Raw genomic sequence first — 9,262 nt, 5'->3', positions numbered from 1 at the left:
CGCGTTTCTGGAGCACGGAGAGGGTGGGGAGCCCTTCCAGTCTCCCAGCCTCTGCCGGCGAGCAGCTTTTCCGATTTCCTGCCGGCTCTCGGCCCCGCAGTGCGTTGTGGCGGCGCGCTAGCGCTGTCTCCCGCACCCAGCCCATCGATGACACGGGCACACAGGCGCTGCAACTTTTCTTTTAAACCCTCTTCCGCAGACAGAACCCTGACCCCCAATTCGCCTACCCGTTTCTCACCTCTGAGTTGGTTAATCCAACTATCTTTCTTCCCCCACTTCCTGCCCTTCTGTTAAAGGAAGCTTTCTTTTAGCAAAAGGGTCTGAGCATATATCAGCGATTTTTAAAAATTCTTCAACCTGTGTTTTTCTACATATCAGATATGCACAACTATACGTTGGCTACTAGATGCTGACACAAGCAAACAGGTATATTGGGGGGAGGGTGTCCTCCGGCCAAGAACTAGAAGAGTCTCTGTGTTGGTATTTCCCTCAAAGATGCGGCTCACCTGGGAATAAAGACCCTGAGACTGTTTCGTGTGAAAGCCGTGCTGGTTTTAAACTACAGTGAGGAGTAAAAGCCTAGCATTAAGGTTGAGTTGGGAAAGACCTAATGCAGCAATCGACGAACCGTTCTTTGCCCTTTCCAAGAGAAGCATTATCATTGCCAATAAATCACTTTCCCCATAATTAATAAAGGAGCACTGCACCAGGCCTTTCCTCTCTTGACAGCTCATTCATTCTTACAAACCCTTAATGACTTCACGTGGTGAAAGGCTAGACCTGCTGTGGAGTTCACTAGCTCCTAAACCTGGCTGCGCATCAGACACACCTGGGAATGTAGTCAGATGCTATAGACTCTGAGGCCGAATCTGATGCAGACTCTCCTGTTGTAGGTCTCAAATGGGGCTCCAAATTTGTATTTTTAAAACACCAGTTGCTACTAGCCACTGATGTCGTTTGCCAAGGTGTGGGGGGATTAGGAGCAGCTACCTGGGGAAGGTAGGAGAAGGAGGGACCTGCAGAGCACCAGGCAGAAAGTTTTTTTCGTGGAAACGTTCCCCCTGTACTTACGGTGCAACCGGGGCAGTCACCACAAATGATTCTGACTCCAGGAACCTCAGTTTGCTTCTGCAACAGAGGGACGGAATGGAAGAAATACCCTCTTCTGCCTCTGCGCCAGTGGCTCTCAATCCTCCCTGCACCTCAGAATCGCCTGGACCGCCTTATAAATCCCAGTGCTTAGGCCACACCCCCAAATTGATTAACTTTGACTCTCTTCAGGTGGGCCCCAGACAGGCTTAGTTTGTTTTTAAGATGCCTGGTTGATTCCTATGTGCAATGAAGGTTGAGAATCACTGCTCTAGGTCAATACTCCTCAAACATGAATGTGAGTATGAATCACATGGGGATTGCAGTTTCTTTTTTAATAGACTTGGAGTAGTCCTGGGGTAGGCATGTGTTCAAGTGACGCTGATGCTGTCTGAATGAGGACCTCACTTTAATTAGTAGGGTCTGTTGCCAGCAGTCATGGATACTGGCTTTGTAGAGGACACTCTAAACTGCTTCGTGTCTTATAAATTTGCAGGAATCGTTCTTCCCTAAGAATATTTTTCTTTCTTTACTATAAGTTAAATTTTCTTGGAAGCTACTTTCCACACAAACTTGGTTAGACTGCACTTACTAGTGGATATAAACAGAGTGACCTGTGGGAAGAGACAGAAGGTCACTGTCTCTTTTAGAATATGTCCTCTACCAAAAAATTACTTACAGTCCCTGAATTTAAGGGAGTGTCAGTAGCAGATATTTGGATCACACTCAATGAAAGGGGCTTGGAGAGAAAAGTGGCTGCCTTCTAAATGACACTAAGGAAAGCATGTAACTAAAGACTCCACTCATAAGAAATAGGACACAGCTGAATGAAGGAACAAAGTGAAAGCTAAACGAAAATGTGAGTGGGCCATATCTCATTGGAATAGATTTCGTGGAAAGAGTGTAGCCTCTTATTGCTATCATGGGCCACTTAGTGAAAGCTGAGATTTTCTTGAAATTGTAGGCATGTTTGTGACATGGAGTGACAAGAACCCTGTTCTTTAAATGTCTATATTCCAGTGATGCCCAAAGTCTGTCTTATGACTTTTTTTTTTTTTTTTTTTTTTGGCTTTGACCATTGAAACTGAAAGGCTACATCTTGGCCACTTGGTTCTTCCTCTTTTCCGATCAAAACTGCTTTTAGACTGATTTGGATTCTTGGGGGAAAAAAATGGTCTTCTGTTTATCTAGAACTATTGAGAGGCAGCCTAGTGCCTAGCGATATGGCATCCTTTTTGGTTCAGTCAGTTTCTGAGCTCCTAATTTTCTTTGCCTTTCATTTCTCATTAAAGGCATTTTTATAATGGTTCCAGGGCCCCAAGGCAAATCAAACCTTTTGCTCCCTCCTAAATGTCATACATGAGTGGGTTTTTATTGCGAGAGAGAATTATCAAAGGCTACATCACAGACACAAGGCTGAGGAAGACTATGGTTCTAAGAAAGGAAAAAGTGAGGCTGCTGCAGTCTGTGGCTTTGGAAAGAAGAAACATTCAATGGAGGAAGGTGGTAATTTACATTCTAATAGCAGTAATGTTTCTTAATCGCAGTCTTCCACATTGATTGCCATTCTTTCCTCTGGACTTGGAATTAAGAGTCAACAGTCTCCACTGTTATCTAACCAAAGCAGTATGACACAATCATTCAGGGGACTCCACAGGGATATCACTAAGATTTGATATATTTGAAAGATGGTTCTGATGTTCATAAACTCTTTCCTAGGAAACCTTCAAGGGATCTGTTAGCAAACTCATTTTCAGACCAAGTGTAAATATTGTGAATTAGGCTCTACTTTTAATCTAGTCTATAGAAAATTTAGACATGTGATCAGGTTACCAAGATTTTAAAAAAATATTTAATAGTTTACTTAAAGCACTCAATATTTTTTCATCATAGGGAAAATAAGCACAATCCTCTGTTGAAATTCTTTTCATTTTTACTTTGAATTACATAAATCAGAGGTACCTCTATTGTCTCTTCCATTGCTCGGAGCTTCTGAAGTATGTTAATATAGTCTTAGTCATCCCTCACCTCATTTCTTACTCTGCCAGTCTCCACTAATCATCTATTTGTTCATTCATAGGCTCAGTTTCATACTGATTTCTACATAAGAAAATGTTATTATATAATAGCATCCCTAGCCTGGCCAGTGAGTGGAGCTTAGAAGTAGTCATGTTTCCATACCTAAGAATCTCAGGTGAACCATTGGGTTCCCAGTTTTGCTCTTTAGGTTTTCTTTGCTGATGAGTAGATCCAAGGTTCTTTGCTTTGGGGACAACGTTGAGAATTCTATGTTGACTTCTAAGTGCTATTCTTCCTCCTCCCTGGAAACTTGTTCCTGCAGTTAAACTTTTACTTCTCTGTTTTGTTTTGACCAGTTGAACACCACTCTTGTACCTCACCCAGTTGTAAGCCCTGCTTCTGCATAACAGTCCACAGACTGGGGCAGCCTTCCTGGCAGACTCACAGTCACAACCTTCCTCCTCTCTGCATTACCGTGGGGTCAGCCACTTCCTCTGAGTCGCCACAATGAATTTGTCATAGTCTTTGGACATCAGAGGCCTGCAATTCTACATCTGAGCAACTGATATTAAAGAATTGGGTTTGTACAAAATCCTGACACTTCTGTTTTCCATTTCTGCCCCTTATTAAATTAAGGAAATATCTAGTCTCTATCCCACAACTTTATCAATGGTAACTAAATGGCAGAATCATTATCTAGAGCTATTAATTAGTGGGTCAGAAAACAGTAGCAGATTGGTTAAAAGTCAAGGCTTTAGAGTCAGAATATCTGTGTTAGATTCTCAGATCCAGCTATGTGACCTTGGGGAAGCTTCTTAACCTCTGAAATCTCAATATCTTTGTTTGGAAAACATGGATCATAAACTCTCCTTCAAGGTGCTATGGGAAGGATAAAATGTATATAGGAAGCTTGGCATAGTTCCTGATCATAGTAATTGCTGAGCAAATGATATTGCTGTTATTATTATTGGTAAATATTATTGGTAAAGTTTCATGAACATGTTATCAATGTAAATTTTAAAATTTATATATAATTAGATTTTACATAATCAGGTCATCCCATTATTGATATTGATTATGCTATTGTTTTTGTTATACAGAGTTCTATGCAATGAATAATCCAGAAAAATAAACATTTCTACATCAAAACAGTACCTTTCCTCTCTGTAATGAAAAAGAGCTGCTTGTGCATTTTCTGATTTTGTAAGTACAGAGTGTGGTTAGTGATTGATTAAAAAGGGCAATGAATTCTTCTCTCCTTCACAATAATTCTTTTCCCTTATGTCTGGGTATCAATTTAATCTTATCTCTATTATAAACTGAGGGTAGAATTTGAAAGACAGCCATTTTTAGACAAATCCTGCTACAACTAAAATTTTGATTGTCACATTACATTAATTTTATTAACTGGGAACTTTTTCTGTAGGGCATAAACTTCTTAACTAAGTTTATACAACATACTTTCCTCAACATTGATTCCAGGATTCTTCATCAAATAGGGACTCAAGATAAGCTCCCTGGGGTGCCTTGTACCAGACAGTTGTTCCCTACAATCCAGTTCTGAAGCAATGTCCCTGCGAGATTACACTTCAGCCTTTTTCATAAATCTCTTTTCCAAGCCACCATTTATGATATACAACTCCCTTGCTGTATCTTCAATTGCTGTTCACTGATTAGACTCTTCTGAGAGCTGCCAATGTTTTAGTGGTTACCACAATGCTCAGACAGGAGCCCTTGAAGATGAAACCTAAGGGGAAAATAGACTAAACTTACAGGTGTTGTTTTCCATGATTTTAATGATGCTGATTCTGCTACTACTGGAAGTGTCTGGAAATAATGAAACTGTATGCTCTCGTCTCTTTAAAAATTTAGACTCATACAGTGTGACGTGCAGAATCCTTAGTAATCACAAACAAGCAATATTCAGAAACTGCATTCTATTTCCCCTTTTAAAAGTATTATCCAGTTACACAAAAGTCACCTTTGGGTTTATTTCAGCAGTCCTAAGAATGTCTTTATCAAACCAAAGGATAAATTGTTTGTGTAGACATTAACATTTTTTGCCACCTCGAATTTAATTTTTATGTAAGAAATCCTTATGAACTAGTGGGGGCAACTGTGATTACTCTCATTTTACAGACTGAGAAAGAAAGCACAAAGGGATTTGCCAAATCCTGGCTGTATGCATGTATCAGCTGGGTTATTTTAAAAAATACTGAAAGCTGGGTCCTACCCTTAGACATTCTGTCTCTATTGGTCAGAAGTCAAGTCTGGGCACTGTTTTGTTTTGTTTTCAAGTTTTTGGGGATGGTTCTACCATTCAGCCAGGACTGAAAACCACGGGCCTAAGGTCAAATAGCTAATTTGTAGCAAAGACAAGTGATAAAGCTCTTTTACATCTGGCACAACTCAGTTTCTTTTCTGCTGCTCTATCAAATTTCACTATTTAATAGAATATAAAAATGAGGACTTTTCTTGGAAATTTAAGAGGACTTACAAATGTTTAAGGGCCTTTTTGAGTCCCTAAGGGGCAGAAGTGGGTAATATAATTCTGACATAGGCAGATTGGAGGATATGATCTAGAAAGTCCAGTCCATTACCGTGGGGCCCCCTTCTAGTTGAACATGTATTCCTCAGCATCTAGAGCAGTTTTTAGTGCTTGGGACATGAATTAGTAGAACACGTATTGTCCCCTGTAAGGGGACTGGTGTAGATGGAAAGAAGGATTCTGGTGATAGGGTAAACTCTTTGGCCTCTCTCCAGTGCAAATTGCAACTTAATAGCAATCATCTCCTTGTAGCTGCAGTGCAGGCTCTGGTTAGCTGACACAGTCACCATATCTACACCGTTATTCTGCCTGGCCACCTGCTCTGCAATGACAGACAGATTGTCTGTGACATTGCAGGAAGAGGAACCACACGGAGACAGCAATCTGACCCAGCCTCAGGCTTCAGTTTGTAAACTAACCCTTTGTCAGTTATCTCAGGAATTACTTATAAGCTCTTATTTGGCCCAATTTGTGAATAAGTCAGAGAATCTCTTATTTCCTCTATTAAGAACGGTTAACTAGGCATGGGGTTTATGAGCATTATTCTTATATTCTTATTTATTATTTTTCAAGATTCAAGGAACATGTAAGTTTTTTCCAACGTCAGTCATCAGGTAACTCTGATTAAAGGAAAAAAAGCTGGGTAGAACAGAGAAAAATAAAACACAGCTGAGAGTGCCATGAATTCATTTGTTTGTTCATTTCTTCATATATTTTTTCAACAAATATTTGTAAGGATGGACTCTGGGTCAGGCACCGTCTCAGACACTGGAGAGACATCAGTGAAAACATCAGTAGAAGTTTCTACTCTCCTGGGACTCACATTCTAGTGAAAAAATGACGGGCAACAAGCAAAATAAACAAATTAACACATTGTAGGGTGTCATATGGAGATACTCCTATAAAACCCATAAAGCAGGAAAAAATGGAATAGAAAAGTTTAGGGAAAGTACTAGTTTAGATGGTCAGTTCTGCGGAGACTTGAGTGAAGTTAAGATTTCCTGTTAATACCACCATCCCTTTTCTGAGAGTCCCAAGCAGATGAAATGATATAGGACAATATTTTTTTGTTTGTTTGTTTTGAAAATTTGTTTCTGCCCTGTATTGAGTTTTGTTTTGTTTTTAGGAATTCCTGCCTCAAAGCCATCGGACTTAATCAGGTTTAGCAGCAGAGGCATGGCCATATGACTTGTACCACTGTGTTTTGGAGCATATTCATATTAAATAAATCCAAGAGTTGTTTCAAAAAGGCAGACTGCCACCAGGGGTTACACATAAAAATAACTGTTCCTTCTAAGGCAGAGTTGCCACAAGAATTCTGAATGCTTCTTTGGTTTAAATTATAGCATCTTATTAATGCACCTGGATGACCAACTTTATAAGTAAGCTCTAGTGGGTGAACCTCTTGTCACAAAGTCAACAGCATTGGTGGGTGGTGTTGGGAGAGGCCATGAGAATCGTGTATGTGTAACTTAATGATGGTCCCAGTGCTGCTTTCTATGGGTCCATCATACCTCCTTTTCCTTTTTCCTGAATTCTTACCTGAAATTATACTATACACAACATACACATACCCTTACACAAACTCACATACTCATTCACATACTTGTCTTGTAAATATGTCCAAATATTTAATTATTGAAAAATCATCAATTGCAAATTTGCAAATACCCATGGAAACCATAGCTGACCTCTTGTTTTTGTAAATTTTATTTAACCTCAATGGTTTTTTATTTGCAGAGTTTTGTATATTCAGTTTCCAGTCTACTTAGAGACTCAGGGCCTAAAGCAGATTACAACTCATATACTGTGCTTTTCTGAAATAAATGATACAGATTTGAAATCTAAAATAGATATATGAATTATGTATCTCATGGATCTTAAGAGAGGTTTTTAATTTTTCTCTTATTGTTTCTTTTGTAAAAAAAAATAAAAATCTCTGAATGTTGCTTAAGGAAAAGCAGAACTTGGATAGAAAATTATTCAACACAGCAAAGTGCATACTTCACTTGTAACAGATGATCAATAAATATATGTTGAATAAATGACACAATTTAACAGAACATGCTACTTTATAGGGTAATCATTTATATTTTGTAGCAGATCACTGGTTAAATTTTTAAGGCATTCTGGCTGCAAATAGGGAGTGACTACTCCATTCAGAGGCATGAACTAAGTTCTGTGGTGATTTAAAAAAAATGTATTAGACACCATCCATGGCCTCTAGGAATATAGTCTTATAGGTAAAATCAGACTCTAAGGATTTTTTTTTTTTTTTTTCTGAGACAGAGTCTTGCCCTGTCGCCCAGGCTGGAATGCAGTGGCATGATCTGCAAATCTACCTCCTGGGTTCAAGTGATTCTCCTGCCCCAGCCTCCCGAGTAGCTGGGATTACAGGTAGGCACCACCATGCCCAGCTAATTTTTTATATCATTTGTAGAGATAGGGTTTCACCATATTGGCCAGACTGGTCTCGAACTCCTGACCTCAGGTGATCTGCCCACCTCAGCCTCCCAAAGTGCTGGGATTACAGGCATGAGCCACCATGCCTGGCCAACTCTAAGGATTTTTGAAGAAGTGAGCGCTATGGCCAGATATGTACTTTATGAAGATCAATCTTGACAGTGTGTCTGAAATGTGCTAAAGTGGGCATGACCAAGGATAAAGAGACCAGAGAGGAGATGATTAAAATCATCTCAAAGAAGACTCACATAAAAGGACTCTAAACAACTACTGAGGACGAAAAGGAAGAATATAGCCGTTTTTCTCTTTGGCCCAATTCTTAGCAGAATCCTATTACCTCTCCGCTCAATCTTTTTAAAAAAAATACTGAGTTTTCATTTTGAGAGGAATCATTCTGGATGGTTTCAAGTGGAACACATATAATTTCTATAAAGTCGTTACTATTATAGGAAAAAAAAATCCTTTTTAAGACTGGCATATCAAGGTGGGGATGGAGGGTGCTAGTCTGCTCTACCAGGCAGAGAGGATATTTTACCACTGAGATGATGAATGGTGGCAATAAAAAGCAGACAGACCCTTCGTTGGTTTTATTATTGTGTCTAATTTCTCTACAGACAATGCACCCCCTGATCCTTTGCAACATGGATTTACTGCTCCCACTGCCTGTACCTCTTGGCATGCCAGTGTTTCTAAAACAGATTATAGTAATCTGAGAATATCCGGTCTTCTTTCTATGACATATAACTGACTTGCAGGTAAGGAGCAGGTGAAAAAATCCTTCCCCACTCCATGCCCCTGCACAGCCACCAGACATTTAAGTTGACTGTGAGTGAAAGCCAAATCTGACAAAGTATGGATTTTGTAAAGAGCCTCTTAGTTCCCTTAACGACCACTGATTTTACTATTATTTCAGAAATATACAAGACTAGTGAAGAAAATCTAATATACTTGTAACATTTAATCAAATCTTTGTCTTTTGATCATATATATTCAGAAGAACATTGTTTTGTTAAAAGCAGTCTTATTTGTTAGATAACAAGTCCAAAGATAAAATAAATTGTTTTGATTTTTCATGTGTATTTTTGACATCTTTCTGACACTCTTAATCTGACACAAACTAAAACACTATACATTCATCATTAT

The sequence above is a fragment of the Mandrillus leucophaeus genome, unplaced genomic scaffold (genome assembly GCF_000951045.1).
Source record: "Mandrillus leucophaeus isolate KB7577 unplaced genomic scaffold, Mleu.le_1.0 Scaffold974, whole genome shotgun sequence".
NCBI lineage: Eukaryota > Metazoa > Chordata > Mammalia > Primates > Cercopithecidae > Mandrillus > Mandrillus leucophaeus.
Note: the sequence above shows the minus strand (reverse complement) of the source record.